We start from the raw sequence: 21,571 nt of genomic DNA, 5'->3' as shown, positions 1-21,571 counted from the left end.
CAGATACCGAGGCCATAGCAGGAAGGTTGGATGCCACTTCAGGGCTGGCTCTGGAGGCTGGGGAAGGGAGCCCAAACCAAGAACAAGAAACAAATGTGTGCATCTCAGCAACTGCCCCACCCAGCCACAGTGCCCTCTGTGTCCCTTTCTCTCTGGCCAGCTTGTGGGAATCACCATCAACCCTGGAAACCACCCACATTGACCCCAAACACGTATTGCAGTTACTGGGGACCTGACGAAGTCAGGTTAGGAAGCTCTGGGCTGTCCTGTCCTGACCAATTAGCACTTCCTCCAGGAAGCCTTCCCTGATCGATACTCTCTCCCTTCTCTGACTTTTTGGACTTTCAGGCATCACCATTCATGGAATACATGACTGTGACTTCCCTCTAAGAGCTCTCAGTCCTCAGAGGGCCTCTCTCAACTTCAAGACTCTAAGCACCTTGAGGGCAGGATCCATCTGTGGCCTCTCTGGCATCCTCCACAGTCCCCAGTCCAGCCTTCTCAAAGGTTTTCAGTTGCTGGTTCCTGTTCCTTCCTCTTTGAAGCTGAGGAAGAGGATCTGAGGATCTGAATGGGCCAGAGATGGGTCCTAGGGATAGAGAGGGGAAGAAGAGTGGCCTCCCCTGACATACACCCTATTGTGCTTTCAATCGCCAAGGGCCAGAAGCTGGGAGCCGCGGTCATGTGGTTGTCAGATGGAAAGGCTAAAGCAGCTGGGCAACAAGTGTTGAAATCCCAGTAGGCAGAATGTGGAAGTTCAGGGAGGCAAGACGGGGAGGCCAACAGCTGCCCAGCAGGAAATTTAAATGCACTGCAGGTTCTAGTGCCTGACAATGGGGCTAAGGCAAAGCCCCACTCCAGGCGGCTGCCCCAAACCTCTCCCCACTTGCACGGTACAGTGGGTGTGCCCAGAGAATCACAGCTGAAATATGGGCTACCATCTGGAGATGACAAGGTCTGGAGACACTGTCACCAAACGGCCTTCTCCCTGAGGCAATCAGGGCAGGCCTCATCAGCACTTTGAAATGAGCCTCTGGCTGGTTCCAGATGTGGGACCAGATGTGAGAAAATGACATCCTGGCATTGGCTGGGTCCGTCCTCCACTCTCCCAGCTAGCAGGACTTTCTGAAGGTCTTCCTACCCATGCCCCTGCCTGCTTAACTCCCTTGGTCTCATACCCACCAGCTGCAGGACTCTCGTGGCTGGCCAAGTGGCTCCTCGTGTCTGGATTTGGCCCACCCCAGAATCAGTTTATTGTCTTGTTCCTTGGAGGTAGGAACTAGCTGGTCACCATTCCCGAAATGTCAAAATCGGGAAGAAATCTGGCATGTGTGTATGCATACATATGCATGTATGTGCCTGCACACTTGTCTAAACGGCCCTAAGAACAAGAGGCCAAGTCAGATCCCTGGCCCTGTGAGGGGCACTGGAGAGGGTGTGGCCCTGCCCATGCACTATTCAGGTCAGGAAGCCAAGAAGGTGAGGAGAGGGCTGCCAGGGCCACGGAGGAAGCAAGTGGTGCGTCTAGGGGACTGAGGTCTCAGGCATCAGGCTCCAAGTTTCTTTCCACACGGCCACCGCCTGCCACTCCACTCCAGCCCCTAAAACCCCCAGCTCTAATCGCTGCCTTGATTTGCAGAGTGAAGAGAGCCTGTTTCCTGGGGTCGAGGCTCTCACTGCCATGTGCTATAGGTGTCGATGTGCAGACGTCAGAGCGACGAGGAGCATTCAAAAGATGGCATGTCCTCTTCCAAGTTGGAGCAGGCAGAGCTAGAAAGTGTTTGAAAGAAGCCAAGAAGGATTGGGGGGGAGGGGGTAGCTGAGAAGAGAGGCCCCAAACACTAGTGTCTGAAGGATGGAACCCAGGGCATGTGGCCTGATGGGGGAGGGCTCTCTTGCTCCCCCAAGGGAGACACCCCCCCCCCCCCCCCCGTTTCCTATGGGCACATGAGCTGTCATCACTTCATTCCTCAGGGGCCAGCCCATCTGGATTCTCCCCACCCCAGTAGATCAGGACTCTGGAACTCGTGACTGCTCTGGACTATAAGGTGCCTCCTGGAAACTTCCTGGGATAAGGGCCTCAGATGTAAGCTTTCCAAAGACCGGCTCACTTTATGTTGCACAGCAGTGAAAGCCCTGACTCTCACTTTGCCCAGCCTCAGTCTCTCAGTCTGTGAAATAGGCAGAGACCATGCAGAGTGGGAAAGGAAACGGCTGACATCTTCGAGCAGAAGGGGTGGCCACCTCCTTCCCCAATCACTCCCACGTGAGCTATGGTTCTAGACCTGGGGTCTGCTCTGGCTTTATTTGGAGGCGGCTACCATATAGGGGTGAAGGCCAGCAGGCAGGAAAAGAATGCAGTTTTTTCAAGCATCAATAATTTTCTGAATCTGAAACCTCTTTTCCAAACTTCGCAGAGCACATAATGTACAGTCCCCTTCATTAAGGATTAATTACTAGCCAAGTTTGAAGTCTTTGGAGTTGTTTGCGAGTTATTTGAGCTGAAAAAGAAAACAGAACTATGTTGTTGTTTCTTCTAAATGGAAAAAGGATATTTTTTTTGTGGGTGTTTGCAATGCTCACAAACAGCTGAAGGGGTTTTTACTCTATCTTTCCAAAAATCATTGCTCCAGGCCATGACCAAATATGGAAAAAATGACCCAAAAAAATACAAATCCCCAAACCATGAACTTTTCAGAAAGTTGCAAATAGCTGAAATAGAAGCATGCAATAGAAATGGCCAGCGGCCTCGCCTAGCACAATCTCCCAGGATTTCCTGCCCCCACCTCCGCCCACTACTCATGTCTGCAAGGTACCCAGGCATCTCTCCAGAGACTTTCTCTTCTAGGCGTCCAAGAACCAAGCTGCCAGGCACAGCACTAGATTAACATCCTCATTTCACAGGTGAGGAAACCGAGGCCCACTGGAGGGCTTAAATAACTTGCCTTAGGCCCTGCAGCGAGCTCCTGCAGAAGTAGATCCCAGGCTGGCTTTTACCTAGCAGTCACCCCCATTCCCAGAAATGCTGCTGGGAAGACTGGGGCAGGGTCTCTGGAACAAGAAGCCATCTGTGGCTGTGCTTGGCCCACGCACGTCCCTGAGAATAAGGTGGGCATTGTAGAGGAGAGGGTTGGAGACAGGGACAAAGACTCCTTCCCTATCTGGGAAGGGGAGGGTGGCTGACTCTCATCGAAGAACACACTCGTTGTACCCACCACTGTCCCAGGTAGCTCTGACCCCCACCCTCCCCAACTCCTGGACAGCTGGTGTTGAGGGAGGATGTGTAGGGGTTGGTGATGCTGCACCCCTTTCTGTAGGTCCCAGTCTCTGATTCACCAGAGCAAGGTCACATCGGGAACCTCCTCCATGACATCTCTATAACCATGGCTCAGGCCAAGGCTCCTGGGACGTCATTCCCCAGACCAATTGCCCCTAAGGTGATACAGAAGGGGACGGGGGCTCTCCTCTCCTCAGAGCTGAGGTTGGAGTTCTGCCTTGGCACAAATGGGCTGCCCTAGGTACAGTCTAGAATGGTAATATCTTTTTGAGGTTAAAACTCTGGCACCAGGCTTCTGGGGTTTGAATTCTGACGCTATCACTTGCTGTCTGACCTGCAAGTTACCCAACCTCCCTGTGACTCAGTTTCCTCTTCTGTACACGGAAATAACACCTGCACCTCCATCCTCGGGTTCACAATAAGCGTGATTTAAGTTGTAGCTATTATTACCACTGTTATCTGTTCAATATCTGCAACTTATGGAAGAATAAACAAGTGGATACCTAAGAACCCAGAACCTACTACCTAGGTGGGACAGAACCTGCCCATTTTTAACCTCCTGCCAGCTCCTCCATTTAACCCTGAAAAAGTTGCCAGGCTCGTCTGGGCCTTGGTTTCTCCATTAGTAATACGGGGATAATAGAACCCTTTGCTGTTCTGTCAAGTTCTTTGAGAGGCTTGGATGAAAGGCAGCAGCAGCGGGGTGAGATGCTGCTATTACAGCTAATGACAGAAGCAACACGCTCGTAAGCCGGTGCCCAGCTCTGACTCAGGCTGTTTACGGTTCTAGGCCTTGCCAGTGGGGGGGGCTGAGTGGGTCTGTGGTTTGGGGAGAAGAGGGAGCCCTGGGTGGTGCCCTCACCTGCCCTACTGTCTTAATGCATCTGCTGTGAGCAAGCTTCCCGCAGGGTGTCCTCTCTCTGGGTTGAAGCCCTACTGCCCTGTCTCCCCGGGAATCCTCGCCTCCCTCACCCCCAGGACGGCCCCCCTCCTCCCCTTCTGCCAGGACTCCGGGATGTGTGTGACACATCGCTCGAGAGGACAATCAAGCCTACTTAGAAACATGTGGAAGCCATGGTCTGAGGCTGAAGCGGCCAGAAGAATAAAACATTCTCCAAGGCCAGGTCCTCCCTCTCTCACCAGCTAAGGGACAGAGATGCAGAAGGGCCAGTCAGCATGGGCTGGACTCACTCTGTGACCTCCCCATCTGGTCAGATGCTGCCGGTCTCTTCCTCCCCTTGGGGAGCTTCTAATGGGAGGCTGACCAGGGAAGGGAAGCTTTCATAAATAAGCCCCCTCCAGAAGGTCCTGCGGGCCACTCCTGTTTTGTATCACCAGTTTGGTTTCTAGATTGGGGTTGGCCCCTTGGTCCCTCTGGGGACTGGAGATGGAAGGGGGGCTGGTGAAACCAAAAAGCAACTGCTATCCCCAGCCGCCTGAACGAAGAGCTCTCTGCCTGGCAGTTCAGTCCCCTTCCAGGAAGCCTCTGCAGTAGCCTCTGTCCCAACCTTAGCAATGGCCTGGGGACGCGCACACTCATCCTCCTAGATCCCAGGATGACTCAGGGCCAAGGCAGCCCTAGGCAAATGCCATCTGGTCTCCCAAAGTGCCTCCCCTTTACCAAAGCTCTGGCTTTCCTCACCAGTCCAAAGAGCAACAGGTCACTGGATGGCCCGATGGCACGAGGCGCTGGCAGCAAGGGCTACCTGCCTGCCGCTTCCACTCTGTCTCTCTGGCTCCAAGAACTAGTCCTTGACCTCCTGGGACCCTTATCCCCTCTCCTCAAGCTCCTGCTGTGCACAAGTCCAATTCCCGATTGTCCTTCCTTCTGTTAACGCTACTAAGCCCCAATAGCATATCATGTGGCAGACATGGGTGCCAGAATTGGGAAGAGCTAAAGCAAGCGTGGAAAGAGGAACCCTATTTCGGAGACAGATATGGAGGTTTGAGGAGAAAAAACTGAACCTCCAATTGGAGAAGGGCTGGCCCAAAACCAGCAGGCTTGAAACAGTCAGGACAGAATGGGAAACAGTAGAAGACTGGGGAGAGCATTCTAGGCAGGGCACAGCACTAGTAAGAAGTGGAGGAGGTAAGTCACTTGTCATCTCCAGAAGAATCAGCTCTTACGGGGCACAAAGACTTGGGGGAAATGTAGAGTGACCCCGATTGTGCTCTGGGAATCCTGGGCAGTGAGGGGGAGCACATGGATTCAGTGTGCGGTGTGGGCCTAGCCAGGGCAGTCAGCTCACAGAAACTCCCTGGAGTTAAAAACAGGGGCCTCTTCCTCAGAAATCTAAGCAACTTTACAGAGGTGGCCTCCTTGACCTTCCAAAGCCCTGGAAAACAGGGAGGAACTGAAAGGAAACACTCTCATCACTATTTAACAGAGAAGGAAACCGAGGCTCATTAGTGCTTAGTCATCTGCCCAAGGTCTTAGTGTAAGTCAGCCACCAAGCCGGTAGAATATTCTGGAAGCCCAGGGTCCTCAAGAGGTCACCTACTCCACCACTTGCCCCAGGCAGGCCGGATCCCAACAAATGGGGCATCTGACTATGCCTAACCATGTTGAATTCAGATCTAGCCTGAATCCTTCCTGCTGCGGTTTAAACATACAACTTCTCATTTTAAAAAAAGGGTGGGGGGACGTGCCTGGGTGACTCAGTCGGTTAAGTGCCCAACTCTTGATTTTGGCTCAGGTCATTATCTCATGGTTCATGGGTTCGGGCCCCACCTCAGGCTCTCTGCTGACAGCCTGGGGCCTGCTTGGGATTCTCTCTCTCTCCCTCTCTCTGTTCCTCCCTGACTTGCACTCTCTCACTCTCTCTCAAAATAAATAAATACACTTAAAAAAAAAATAAACATGCAACTTCTCTGCTCCATAGGCAGGATGGAGTCATATAAGAGCCCCCTATGGACTAGAAGGTTATTTTTGGGCTCCCCCTCAGATTTCTCTTCTCCATGTTCGATCTCAACAGTTTCTTTCACTGTAGGTCCATGCCTGCCATGATGGACATAGTATAAACACAAGGGGCTCCACAACCATCAAATGAACGAAAAGAGGGTAAATAAATGAATAAACCAACCAATGATTTCCAGATAAGCAAAACACTTGGGCCTCCGTGAAACAGATCTGAAACAGCAGTCTCCAGGCATACCTAAACTGCTCAACAACCTGACATGATAGATGTACAGCCACTGCTTAGGGTAATCTGGAGATATCTCGAGGCCATATCCTTACTTTAAAAACACCCGTATCAAAAAATAAAAAAACCCAAGCAAACAAACAAACGCCATGAGTATGTTTCCTCCTTCTGTATCTTATTGCTTTTGCATCTTCAGAGCCTTTGCTGGGCTGGGGCCACATGTTTTCTCTTTGCCTTCTAAACCCTACAACACACGGGTGCAGACACACACACATGTGCATACACACATGTACTTGTGTGGACAAATAGGCACCAGCCCCTGTGAGTGAACCCATCCCCATCTCAACCAGGTTGGCATTTCTGCTGGCATTTTTAAAATGTTTTATTTATTTATTTATTTTTGAGAGAGAGAGAGAGAGAGAGAGAGAGAGCGAGAGCGCACGAGCAGGAGAGGCACAGAGAGAGAGGGAGAGGGAGAATCCCAACCAGGCTCCGTGCTGTCAGTGCAGAGACTGATGCGGGGCTCAGTCCCATGAATCCATGAGATCATGATCGAGCTGAAATCAAGAGTCTGATCCTCAACCAACCGAGCCCCTCTGCTGGCATCTTTTGATCTAGAGGGTTACTTCTGCAGACTGTTCAGATCTATGTCCCTGAAAATCCTCCTCATCTTCATGCCTATGATCCTGATATATGGAAAGAACTGCACCCTAAGCCCTATACATGTATGTATCGTTTATGCTTACTACGTTCTAGGCACTGTGCCAAACACTAGACGTGTATGTTCCCGATTGATCCTCACAAACCACCCTATAGGTCACAGAAGAGGAAGCTGAGACTCAGAGAGGTGAAGTCTGGCTGATAAACAACAGGTCTGCCTGACTTCAGAGCCTACTCTCTTATCTTGCTTGCTGTCCTGCCTCTCCCTAAGCCCAGTTGTGAGGGGGGACTTGAATGTCCCCACCGCTCCCTGCCCCCCCAACCCCCACCCCAGCAAGCAGAACCACATCTAGGTAAGAATACTCGATCGCAAGACGGGGTGTTGTTCATGTTCAGCAACGTGTCTTTGTTCAAACTGGTTCCTTTTCTGGTTGTTTCCTTTTCTCCTAATCTCAAATTGAAGACCTATTATTTCCAAGCCAGGAAAAAAGAACAAGGGGGAAAAAAGGCAGCTCTGTTCCAGGAACTGTAATCTCTCTCTCTGTGCTGCCCAGTTTCTCACTTCTCTGACTCTTGGACAAGCCCAGCCATGCCTGGCCCCCAGATTTGGCAGGGGCATTGATCACAAAGCCTTTTTAGGGTCTTCTCTTCCCCCTTATACCTTCAGGCCAAGGTGAGAGCGTGAGAGCAAGGAAAAGAGAAGAAAAGACGATCAAGGAAAAGAGAAGAAAAGAAGATCAAGGAAAGGCACTGGAAAATGATGATAAACTCTAGTTCCCAAACTAGCCCTCTACTGTGTACCCTAGTCTCTTGGGAATCTACCACGTATCCCTTTCCTGGCCTAGAGAAGCAGCCCCAGAGAGAATGTGTGGTTAGTCACACACGGAAACAAAGACACGCATAGATGTGGGTGCCCACACCAGACTGTCATAAACATACATGCCAGCCTGGTCTTATTCACAGAGGCACTCAGAGCCTCAAGGGACACAAATCCCCTTGAGGCTGAGACGCATATAATCATGAGCACATGCGCTCGCAATCACGTTTCCAAACACTACCATAAACATGCCCTTTCTCTGAGGCACAAACACTGTCACATGCACGCTCAGGGCGTGCGTACCAGGTCTCTGGGCACAGACATTTGTGGACAGGACCAAAAGACAAAGGCTGGAGGTAGACCCTTGAATCAGAGGGGCCTCCAAAAGTTATGGGACCTCGATTTCTCTGCTCCCGCTTCATTCAATCAATGAAGCTGGGGAACGGGCTGGGTCCCATCCAGACCAGGGAGTAGGGAGGGCCCCCACCCCAAAGCACAGCCCATCTATCCTGAGCCAGTAGAGGCCACGCTTATGCCAGGAAGGATGGTTTGTGTCTGAATGTCAGAGACACCACTGTGTCTCCCGGGAGAGAGTGGCGCTTCCGGCATCAGGCCAGCAGGAGCCTCTAACCTGCAGTTGGCATCCACTCTCCTGGCTGACGGGAAACAAAGGTGCCTTGATGCGGGGCCCTATGAATGTCGGTGGCAGGAGGCACGTCAGCGCTGCCCCGGGGCAGGAGCTCTGCCATCACCTGGTTAACCCCACATGGTCAGGCCGCTCCTCTGGCTTCCCCACGTGCACAAAGTTCCTTTTTCCCTGGACACGGGCCAGCACGTGCTCCCCTCCAAGACCCCAAGACCCCAAGTGATCCAGAGGGCTAGACAGCTCACTACTCTCCAGGCCAGGGGAGAGCACCCCAGAGGGATACCCCAACTTTTCATGTGGGTTCACCCGAACCAAAGCCACGGGTTTTCCAAAAAGGTAAACAGCTGTTTGGAGGAGAAGGCAGCCCATGCCAGCACAGCTGGAAGATCCAGCGCCAACAGCTCCGACAGGTCCAGAGCCATTGCATTCCCCTGCCCGACCTGGGCCCAAGGCGGCAACACGATGCTTCTGGACAGCGCCGGCAGCAGCTGCTCCAGGGGCCACCAGGAGGCTATGGCTTTCATGCCACCCCACCAGGCCTGCTGATGCTCCCGTACGTGATCAGGGACTCAACGTTTCCCCCAGCCAGACCCCGATGGAAGGACTGTGCTTCTGCCGATGAATCCAGCGCCCCCTGCAGCAAAGCCAGGGGTTATCCTTTTTGCCCAGACTCATCCCCTTCCCACCCCAGGGAGCCCTTCACCCCAGATGCAGTCAGTGCTAAAAGGAAAAGCTCCTAGGAGTGCTTGTCGGCATAGCTCTCGCCGGGGACAGAATGACTCTGAGGTCAACTCAGCAGAGGTGTGAGTGTGGGGCTCAAGGCTTCTGCAGAGGAAGAGGGTTACTAGTCCCCAGGGGAGAGAGTTCTGGGAGCATGGCCCCTCCTGTGATCATCACAGCACCCAAACCAGCCTACGTATTTCCTTTCCAGGACCGATCACAATACGTAATTGTGTTGTTTTCGTACTTGCTTGTTTATTTTCTGTTTCCTCCACTAGGATATAAGCTCCATGAGTTTAGGGACCACATCTGTCTTATTTACTGTTACATCCCAGTGCTATCCTGGTGCTTGGCACAAAGGGAGGGACTCTGTAAGACTTACTGAACAAATGAATGAATGCTCTCTGCCCACAGAACATCAACTGCCAAAAATACAGGAGTAAAGTACCTAAAGACCCAGACAATCCAGGTCAGGAATGGAAAGAAGTTCTCCAAGGAAGGCCTACCTGTTCCTCATCTACCTGTCAGCTCACACCATATTCCACAAAGCTATTGTGGTTTTTTAAAAAAAATTTTTAATGTTTATTTCTGAGAGAGAGACAGAGCACAAGCAGGGGAGGGACAGAGAAAAGGAGACAAAGAATCTGAAGCAGCCTCCAGGCTCTGAGTTGTCAGCCCAGAGCCCAATGCGGGGCTTGAACCCACGAACTGCGAGATCATGACCTGAGCTGAAGTCAGATGCTTAACTGACTGAGCCCCCCAGGCACCCCACCACAAAGCTATTCTGAGCACCTATTATGTGGCGCTGGAAACTGAGGAGACCTCCATGAAATTCAGAACCAAAACCAAAACCTTGGCCCCTTGCCTTAAGGAGATGGCACTTTGGTAAGGAAGACATATTAGTACACAAATAATTATAACTCAGTCTGACTAGTGCCATCAGAGAGGTAAGAACAGAGGACCTAGACTTAGGGAGCTGGGTAGCTCTCGTGGAGGAGAGATTTCTAAGACGAGCTCCAAGGAGTGCTGTGAATTAGCCAGCAAAGGCAGTGGGGAAGAAAAGGGGAGGAGGAGAGTTTATAAAAAGGGCCCAGTACATGCGACAGCCTAGAAGTGAGAGAGCATGTGGCTTCAACAAGGAGGGAAGGGAGGTTCAGCGTGGCCAGTGATGGTGACAGAATGCCAGGAGGGGCTGGAAAGGCAAGCAGGAGGCCCTGGAAAACAGTGTGGAGAGCCACCGAGGGGCTGTAAGCAGAAAAGTAAAAGAAAATTCCCTAATTGGGGCACCTGGGTGGCTCAGTTGGTTAAGCATCCAACTCTTGATTTTAACTCAGGTCATGATCTCATGATTTGTGAGATAGAGCCCTGAGACGGGCTCCGCACTGACAGTGGTGGAACCTGCTTGGGATTCTCTCTCTCTCCCTCTCTCTCTCTTTGCTCCTACCCCGCTTGTGCTTGTTCTCTCGCTCTCAAAACAAATAAACTTAAAAAAACAGAAAAAAGAAAATTCCTAAGTGCTCAGGAAAGGAAGCTCAGAGCACAGCTGCTCAGGCAGAGGGCAAGTGGCCCTTCCTCCATCCCTAATGGAGGGCAGGAGACTATGAGAGCTGCTCAGAAGGAGGCCTGGGAGGAGATGGGGTCGTGCAGGGCGCCCAGCCCTCCCCAGTGGCTCCAGGTGAATAGATTCTCCAATGCCCTTTGCTTTGAGAGGTAACCCCCCGGGGTGGCAGGAGACCTGAGATGTCAGTCCCGTGGGCAATGTGTGAGGGGCCTCCGTACTTCCAGCCCACAGGGATACGGTGAATGGCAGAGCCTGGAGGGAGGAGGAAGCTCAGGGTGGTGCTGGGGTCAAGGATCATGGGAGCCACAGAAGCTATTTACAGTCAGTGTCCTCCCTAGAATCCAGGCATCTCCAGGGACCGCTGATCTCACGTCCTGCTCAGGGCTGGGCACAAAGTAGAGGCCCAAGAAATGTTTCCCATGGGCAGAGGAATAGAAGCTCATTCAGGCAGGCTCAGGAAACAGATCACACCCATTGGGTCAGGGGAATTTCTCTACTGAAGATAAAAAGCAAGACCCTTTCCTCTCCTTCCACATCCTGCGGTCCACAAAGGGCGCTATGGCTAAAGGTGCCCTCCCACTAGGTCAGAGAACAAAAGCTGATGAAGGTGCTGCTGTCGTGTAGGAGGTGGGCCCAGAAGACAGTTGGGGACCTAGTGTGAGGAGGAGCAGACATGCATATAAGGAGAGGCTGGTGACTTAAGGTCCTTCAAAAGCCAGGCCCCACCAGAGATGAGGAAGGCCTGAGCTCCAGTCAGGAGTCAGCCACCAACCTATCATGTAGCTTTGGAAAAATTTTCAACCCTGGCATTGATTTCCTCACCTATAAAAGGAAAACAGGGCTGCATGGTCACTCAAGTCCTTCCAGCACTTTGATCCAGTGGGGAGGAGGCTTTGTTGGCCCCCAAGGTCACCGGGTGAAATACCTCTGCTTTCCCACCAGGCACGACAGTCTTCGTCTGATGGCTTTCCACTCTGATGAAATACCTGGATGGAATACCATGGTCAGGCCCAGGATTCTGTCTATCAGATTCCCCGGGAAGAAGTTAGGAGGGGGACGTGAGAGTACAAAGCTGGAAGCAAGCTGTTGACAGAATACAAAAAGAAAGGAACCCTGTGGGGCTGGGCCCCGAGCTGAGAGGGCTGGGTGAGGGGGACAGCTGGGACCTGGAGCCCCAAGAGTGTAGAAACAGCCCAGAATTTGAAATGGCCTCCCCAGAGAAGAGCCCAGGAGAACTCGTCCTGCGTCCAGCCCTGCAAGCCTGCCCCAGGACTAGCCTTTCTCCCAGGCCTGTGAAGTCAGGAATCAGGTAGATCAGCGCAGAGGAGGAAGGGCCAGAGAGACAGCAGTAGCTTCCCTCCACAACTTGCAGGGATTGGGAAGGAGGAAGGAAGGCTGGAAAAGGAGAAGCGGTACTTCCAAAGCTAGAGCACCAATCGACCATCCACACAAGGAGATCTCCATTCAACTAACCTGCAGTGAGGGCCTGCTCCCATCAGGCTGTATTCTAGACACCACTCTGAGGAGCAACGTGGTACAATCTCTGACAGGCTGCACGCACAGGCCACCGAGAAACTCGCTCCATCGCCCCCACAGGGCAGCAGAAGTATCGGCTGGCTTTAGATGGGGAGGGAAGCAGGAGATCTCTGGGAGCACCTACAGCCTGGGGAGGCTTTTCCGGTGGCTTTTGCCCAGGAGGAGGGGGCCCCCTTCCAGACGACAGTGCAAGATGGGCTACAAAGCCTGCCCCGCCACCTGGTGGACAGAGAAGGAAGGTGCTGAAGACAAGGCTCAGACAGGTAGTGTCCTGCCACCTGGTGGAAAGCAGGGGCGGAGGATTCTGGAGCTCACACAATCCACCCTAGCTGCTGACCACTCCGACTCACCCAGCCCCTTGGCTGCCTGTTGTCTGAGGCTAGAGTATGAAGAATGGAGCCTTTGAGGGCATGCCCCTGGTCCTTAAGGACTCACAGCCATGGGGGTGGGGGTGAAACAGAGCTCATTTACATGAAAGATTAAACAGTACAATGGTATATGCCCAACCATTCAATTCAGTTCATTCACCCATCCAACCATCCATTCATCTACACAACCAGTCCAGAACTTAGAATCGCTTACTATCTGTCAGGCATTGTGGAGATTCTGAAGGACAGTAAGTTACAAGACTTGATCCGGCCCTCAGGGAGTAAGGCTCTTTTTCTAGGACTTCCCTCTTTCCCATAGACCTTCACCTACATCACCTCCCTTAATCCTTGCAAAACCCAGAGAGGTATGTATTATTCCCACATTCCACATGGACACATTCAAGCCATGAGGAGTCAAGTGACTTGTCCAAAGTCTCACAGCTGGTAAGCACCAAAAACCCAGGGCTTTTCATTGGTCAAACAAACCATTCCTCCAATATTCCAGGCACTGTGGCAACAGTCTGGTGAGTGCCAAAGACACCAAGAAGTACACACAGGATATTGGGCGAGGCTAATGCGGAATTTTATGCAAAATTCTCTCCACAGCATGAGCAAGAAGAGCTACAGTTTTAATAATGACAGTAAGGGCTAATGTTCACATAGTGCTTACTATATGCGAGGCACTGTGCTCAGTGCTTTATATCAACTGACCCACGTAAGCCCCTGTGAGGTAGGGGGTATTAACCCCACACTGCACATGAGGGCACTCAAACCAGAGAGAGAGTTTCACTAACTAACTGGCAGGGCCAAGATACAAACCCAGGCAATCTGGCTCTAGAGCCTGCACCCTTGACCATGAAGCTATATGGCCCTAAGGTAAAGGTGAATGGTTTGCACACGTTATTGGACTGACCTGGAACAGAAACTCAGAGATCACGCCGTGGTCTTCTGACCCAGGGAGTAGACCCTGGCCCTCAGGCAGGGGTGAGAAAGGACCATGCTAATTTAAACCTCCAAGATTAGGGCCAACTTGCTTTGCTTCTTTTAATAACCCATTATGACTGACACAGAATTTCCTACAGCTTTTTTTTTTTTTTAATTTTTTTTTCAACGTTTTTATTTATTTTTGGGACAGAGAGAGACAGAGCATGAACGGGGGAGGGGCAGAGAGAGAGGGAGACACAGAATCTGAAACAGGCTCCAGGCTCCGAGCCATCAGCCCAGAGCTTGATGCCGGGCTCGAACTCACGAACCGCGAGATCGTGACCTGGCTGAAGTCAGACGCTTAACCGACTGCGCCACCCAGGCGCCCCGTCCTACAGCTTTTCTGAAGCAAGTTCTAGATTTGGCAGAAGGAAGTAAGGATTGAGAGCTATCTTCAAATATCTGTAGGACCGTTATCTGGAAGGACTAAATTTGTTCTGCATAGTTTGAACAGACAGGCATGAGACTAATGGGTAAAAGTTAAGGGAAGCAGATGCTATCTCAATAGAAAAAATAGTCCTACTAATTAGAGTTGACCCCTCTGGAAGCCCTCAAAAAAGAGTGAGCTTTCAGGCAGTAGGAGCATTCAAACAAGAATCACTGGTTGGCAGAGAAGCTAGAAGACCATTTTCTATACAGGGATCTTAGTGTCCCTTCCAAAGCTGAGATGTCAAGATGTTACAAGAGCTTTTTCCTCTCTTCCTTTCTTTACAAGCATTTAGTGAATCAGCCCTCTGCTAGGTAAGCGAGGTTACAAATGTGACTAAGATGCCATACTTGCCCTCAAAGATTTTAGAGTTTAGAGGGGGTAGTGAGCCTCTAGACCCACCCCAAATAATATATGATGGCCTTTGGCTTATACTACCTTTGCCTTTCAAACAGGAAGGGTGAGGGAAATACGTTCCCTTTCTGTCCTTATTGGAACACTTCTCTACCTCCAGTTGACATATAAACTTAAATAATATTGAAAACTGGGTGTGATCTACGAATCATCTAAAAATAATAGTATAAATAATAGCAATAAAAACAAACAACATGATTTTACTCTGTGCCAAGCATCGCACCGGTCACTTTACAAATACGATTTTTACTTAATTCTACCGGCAAAAGTTCAAAGGCAAGCTTAATAATCTTTCAAATCGCTAAAGGGTTCTCCAAAAAGAAAAGAAAAAAGAAAAGAAAGGTGTCTGTTCTCCACATTGCCTAAGTCACGCCACAGGATGACGGTTTTATTTTGCAAGAAGACTAGGCTAGAACATTCTGGGAACAAGATGGTACAAAACACTGGAGTAAAACAACCAACGAAGGCTGTGGTGTTTCCCTCTTCGGAAGACTGGGACAACAACGTGGGTTTCCGTTGGGTTCTGGTGGTAAAAGGAAGGGAATAGAGAAAATCACCTGGTTTGGGCACCAGATAAGGTCTGGGCACATGGCTGCCTGCACCTTTCAGGCCAGGTGGATAAAAGTCCACATCATAAGGAGGTGGCCTTTGTAGGGCTACCAGAACTACAGCAATGTTCCCACCTCCCACTAGAGGGACTCTCGGAGCAAGGCACCGTAAAAATGCAGGCAAGGCTTATTTGGGCGCTGCCCGAAGTAAGAGTTCTAAATTTCCCTCCCCACTCCAGCCCTCCATAGCCATGTCCCCCTCCCCCATCCCTCTTTCCCTAACCACTCCAGCCCCTGTCCCTCTGCTGGCTGACCTCTAGAGTACCTTTGGGGCTGTCTTCTCCAGCATGCAGCCCGTGCAGGAAAGACCAGAGAGCAAGGGCGGGCATGGGGGGATGTACTGTGGAGGGGAGGGGTGCAAGGGTAGGAGGGTTGAAAGGGGGTTCATCACTGGGAGATAACCCCAAGTGCTAAACATCAGGGAGAAATGGCATTGTTAATCTTTACATTTAACCACAGTAGAATGTGTAAAACCTGATGGGACTCCTTACCACTATCCACAAACATTTTCAAATGTGTTTGCTTCAGACATAAAAATGAAGACAGCCAGTTTTTCTTTTCTGCCTTGAGTTTTGAATATTAACACGTCTGTATCCTTCTTAAAAGAGCACACAGCGGCAACCCCACCATCCTGGAGCCCATCCACTTGCCTGACCCCAGTATCTCTAACACGAAGAGAAAAGAAGTTGATCCAGCCCTGCCTTTGAACCACAGTAAAAACCACCTCAGATGCCTCCCGCTACCCCAGATGCCAAGCGTATGGCATTTATAGGCCCTTAAGTGTTTCCTGAGAGTTCCCAGGGTTGGCACAAAATTTAATCTAAACACTACCTCCTCCGTGATCTCTCTGCCTGCCTCAGCTTTGGTGCGTGTACCTATTTTTCACTAGATGGTAAGTCACTTCTTCCTGGGCATCCAAATGGCTGGGTTCGCAGCAGGGAAAGAATGAGGTGGGCATCTGTTTCACAACATGCCCATCCTTAGGAGGCATCTGACAAGAAGCCAATTTTGCCGTCCATTCTTTTCCCAAATTCTATGCTACAACCGCAGGGAATGACAGGGAGGAGCTGTGGCCCAGATCCAGAAGGAAATTAAATAGCCTTAAATTAGGTCAAACACGCCTTTGGCACAAACCCACCAAAGGAAAAACCGGAAGACAGCATGTTTCCTTTCCAGTTACAAAATCAATGTATAAAAATCAAGAGTCCTCACGTACATAGCAACTTACAATTAGAAAATATAACGAAAAAACCCCATTCCATTAAATATGTCAATAAAAATGTAAAATGATAGGAGTAATTAGTAAGAAATGTATAGGATCTACCAACAGAAAAGGAAAGGAAACAAACTAAAGGAAACAAACAGACAAGAATTGATAGAAAAATGTACTACTTTACAATGTAAATCTTTCCAAGTTAATCTCTTAACACCATTCCAGTAAAAATACCAAGGGCATAATTGATTCTCGATCTCATCTGGAAGAATCAACATTTGAGAAAAGCCAAGAAAAATTAAAAATTAGATATTAAAATTAAGCTACAATAATTTAAAAAGTGTGGACGATGCAAGGAAATGCAAATCAAAACTACAATGAGATACCATCTCATACCTATCAGAATGGCTAAAATAAAAATAAGAAACAACAAGCGTTGGCAAGGATGTGATGGAGAAAGGGGAACCCTCATGCACTGTTGGTCAGAATGCAGACTGGTGCAGCCATTCCGGAAAACAGTATGGAGGTTCCTCAAAAAGTTAAAAATAAAATCCTATGATCCAGTAATTGTGCTACCAGGTATTTACCCAAAGAATACAAAAATACTAATTCAAAGGGATACATGCACCTTGATGTTTATAGCAGCATTATCTACCATAGCCAAATTATGGAAACAGTCCAAGTGTCCATCGTTTGACGAATCGATATACACACACACACACACACACACACACACATATACGTATATACACATGTATATATACATATATATGTGTGTATATATGTATATACATATGTATATATGTACAGATATGTACATATGTATATATACAGATATGTGTGTGTGTATATATATATATATATATATATATATATATATATATATATATATATACAGAAGATTGCTCGGCCATAAAAAAGAAGAAATCTTGCCATTTGCAACAACATAGATGGAACCAGAGAGTATTATGCTAAGTGAAAATAAGTCAGAGAAGACAAATACCATATGATTTCACTTGTGGAATTTAAGAAACAAAACAAATGAGCAAAGGGAAATGAGAGAGAGAGGCAAACCAAGAAACAGACTCTCCACTATAAAGAACAAATTGATGGGTCCCAGAGTGGGGTGGGGTGGGGTGGGGGGATGGGTGAAGTAGGTGATGGGGATTAAGGAAGGCACTTCTCCTGAGGAGCACTGGGTAAGGTATGGAATTGTTGAATCACTATATTGTACACCTGAAACTAATATCACACTGTATATTAACTAACTGCAATTTAAATAAAAACTTTAAAAAGGGTGGATGAAGCATCAGAATAGATAGGTCAGTAGAAAGTATTATAAAGGCAAGAAACAATTTTAAGTGTCTTCATTAAGTGTGCCAGTGCTTATATGAAATGTATTATAAGTACATGTAGGGGGCGCCTGGGTGGCTCAGTCGGTTAAGCGGCCGACTTCAGCTCAGGTCACGATCTCACGGTCCGTGAGTTCGAGCCCCGCGTCGGGCTCTGGGCTGACAGCTCGGAGCCTGGAGCCTGTTTCCGATTCTGTGTCTCCCTCTCTCTCTGCCCCTCCCCCGTTCATGCTCTGTCTCTCTCTGTCTCAAAAATAAATAAAACGTTAAAAAAAAAAAAAGTACATGTAGAATGTAGGTGAAATTTCATATTAAGGAAGTAAAGATAGATTGTCCAATAAGATGCTAGGATAAAAAAATTTTAACTAAAATTTTTAAAATACCACACTTCTGACACACAGAAATAAACTGTGGACACTTAAAAGATTTAAATGTTGTTTTTAAATTTTTTAAATGTTTATTTATTTTTGAAGGAGAGACAGAGCATGAGCAGGGGAGGGGCAGAGAGAGAGGGGGAGGCACAGAATCCAAAGCAGGCTCCAGGCTCCGAGCTGTCAGCACAGAGCCCAATGTGGGGCTCAAACTCACAAACCATGAGATCATGACCTGAGCTGAAGTCAGTCACTTAACCTACTGGCCACCCCAAAGATTTAAATGTTAAATAAAACACTAGAACACTTAGATGGATGTTTATATAATGTAGAAGTAGAAGTCTTTCAAAGCATAGATCAAAAGATAGTCCCAAAATAAATATTAGTATGTTTATTACTTTAAAAATGTATATCTTCATGTCAAAAAAGGTCATAAAACCAAATGCAAATAATGAAGTAGTAAAGCTACTATATGCAACATTTACCAAACAAAATGAAGGTTAATAATGCTCTCGACAGAAGAAGAATCTTGTAAAACAGTAAGAAAAGATAAATACCTCAATAGAAGAAGGCACAAAGACATAAAAGAAACTCAAAATGTTAATAAACATATTAAAATGTTCAGCCTAAATAGTAATCAAAGTAAATGAAATAACATTTTGCATATCAGATATTAAAGGCAAAAAATAACACCGGAGATGTGTGCACAGATAGACGAACACTGGTGGTGAAGGATAAACTGGTACAATTTTTCTGATTTGTAATGTAGTGAGAGGGATCACAAGCCTTAAAAGGTGTGTGTCTGTAGTCCCTACAGTTCCATCTGGGCTGGGAATTCATCCTAAGGAAGTAAGAATATGCAAAACAGAACAAAACAACAAAGAACAACAACAACAACAACAACAACAAAAAACCTCATCTAGAAGCACAACTGGAAAACTGGAATAACAAAAAAACCTGAAAACAAATTACATTTCTAATAATAAATAATTGATAAAATAAATTATAGTTCTATCCATACAATGAAATACTATGTGACTTTTTTAAATGATGGCATAAAAATACGGCTGTTGCCAAGGAAAGATGTTCCTATATACTTTTAAATGAAAAAAGGGACAGATTATGAGACAGTAGGTACAGTTGGGTCCCATTTTTAAAAGTTTTTTTTTTTTTTTTGAAAGAGAGGGAGTGAGAGAGAGAGAGAGAGAGCATGCACGCACATGTATGCCAGGGCACAGGGGAGGGGCAGAGGTAGAAGGCAAGAGAGAATCCCAAGCAGGTTACATGTCCCAGCAACCCCCCAGCCCCCCACCCCCAACCCCCACAGAGGTTGACAGGGGGCTCCATCTCACAGCCATGAGATCATGACCTGAGCCGAAATCAAGAATTGGATGCTCAACTGACTGAGCCTCCCCAGGAACCCCAAACAATCTTTATACATAGGAAAAGATCTGGAGGAATTTACTTCAAAACATTTCCAGTCTCACTGCTGGGTGGTAAAATTATGAGTGTCCTGGGGTTTTGCTTTTTCATCATCCATACTTCCTAACTTTTCTACATTAAGCACTTCCTGTGCAATTTTTAAATGAAAAAAAAAATAGCCAATTGGGTGGCTCAGTTGGTTAAGCATCTGACTTCGGCTCAGGTCATGATCTTGAGGTCCATGAGTTCGAGCCCTGCGTTGGACTTTGCGCTGACAGCTCGGAGCCTGGAGCCTGCTTGGGATTCTGTGTCTCCCTCTCTCTCTGCCCCTCCCCTGCTCGTACTCTGTCCCTCTCTTTCTCTGTCTCTCAAAAATAAACAAACATTAAAAGTATTTTTTTAATAAAAAAAAAATAGGAGCTGCTAGCAATTCCCAGATATGCATTCCTCCTTGGCCCTGTTTAGTCTGGGAGATAAAAAGGTTTCATTAAGGAGAAATGATCCCATGGCTTAAAAATATATACCTCCGCCCCAAAGTTTCATGCCAATTCCTCGCTCAGGTTCTTCCTCCTCACTGAGAAAACTGCCACCAAAGGCTATAAGGTGACAAGGATTCCAGCTTTCCTCTTCTCCTCCCCAGCTCCCAAGGGGATTATCTCTTTTCCTGGCAAACTGGGAACGAAATCGGCCATGAAAGGTAACAGGGTACTCCAAAACTCTCCAACCAGATGGGTGAAGGGGAGGAGGCCCTGGGGCAGCAAAGAGGGGTATCTGGGTTAAGTAGGCAGCACATGAATCTGAGCTATGCCACCTACACCATAAGACAGCAAGGGGTGAGGTAGCAGAGATCAAAGCTCCCTGAAGGACTGGGAGCGAAAGCAAGACAATGACACTTCCAACTAGGGTTATAATTATATATTTCTTAAAAAAAATTTTTTTAATGTTTATTTTTGAGAGAGAGGGAGAGTACAAGCTGGGGAGGGGCAGAGACAGGGAGACAGAGGATCTGAAGCAGTCTCCAGGCTCTGACAGCAGAGAGTCTGATGCGGGGCTCAAACCGTGAGATCATGGCCTGAGCCGAAGTCGGACGCTCAAGTGACAGACCCACCCCAGTGCCCTCATTATGTATTTCTAAATAGAATAATTTACCAGAAATTTTTTCCTCCAGTCACAGTCTAAATTATTAAAAATTGAAAACTCCGAACTGCTCCCCTGCCTCAGCTGTTTCCATCCCCCCTCCTCCCCCTCCTTTCTCCACACCAGGTACAGGCCTCAGAAATGGCCTCATCCTCCATCCCAACCTCAGGTCCGACCATTCTCAGCACCAAGCCTGGGGACAGCAGCTCTCCGACTGGGCCCAGGCCAGGGCGCCTGCCCTTACAGGGCCTCTGCGGCCAGGTCACAGGTCCAGGCCATTTCCGCCTTAAACCCAGAGGGGGACAGGTCTATAGAACAACTCCTTAGATGCCATAAATGTTTCCTGGATGTGGAAAACCCATTTCCTGGTCTGTATGTGGGCCACGGGCCTCCTATGTGGGCTGGCAGCCAACCTGCCTCTGGAAAAGAGGTTTCTTGAACATGCTGATACACAAGTGCCTTGTGTGTGTCACAAATGTCTATTTATCATATGCACTACATGTGTATGAATGTTCGGGCCACCCTCAGTAATATAGGAATGTCCCTGTACCTCCTCCTCCTCTCTTGGAATCGCTTAGCTGGTTCTAACCCCAGGCAGCCTTGAACTTGGAATCAAAATCAAGTCCAGCCTCTCTGATGCTCTACTTTCTGGTAAAAAGGAAGAAGGAGGAGGAGGAGGGGGAGAAGGAGAAGAGGAAGGAGAAGAAGAAGGAAGGGGAGAGAGGGGAGGAAAAGGAAGAGGGAGAAAAGGGAGAAGAAAGAGGAGGAGGAGAAGAAGGAGAAAGAGCTGGTCTAAATACCTTTCCCAGGGCAGCAGGAACTCACAGTGAGATCCCTCTGTCCCTATTCTGCTGGCCTCCGGAGCCTGAGAGGCACAGATACGAGCCTCCCGCTAGAGGAGCTGACCCTGCTGTG

The 21,571-nt window shown here is 48.6% G+C and overlaps 1 protein-coding gene across 4 annotated transcripts in view; it reads right to left on the bottom strand.

Moving 5' to 3' along the window:
• The window catches only part of NRG2 (neuregulin 2), a 187,515-nt gene that overhangs the window by 100,479 nt on the left and 65,465 nt on the right, over positions 1-21,571 (bottom strand). The window lies entirely within an intron of this gene.

The sequence above is a fragment of the Puma concolor genome, chromosome A1, assembly GCF_028749965.1.
Source record: "Puma concolor isolate L17-30 chromosome A1, mPumCon1.1.hap2, whole genome shotgun sequence".
NCBI lineage: Eukaryota > Metazoa > Chordata > Mammalia > Carnivora > Felidae > Puma > Puma concolor.
Note: the sequence above shows the minus strand (reverse complement) of the source record. Positions and strands in the feature narration are given on the sequence as shown.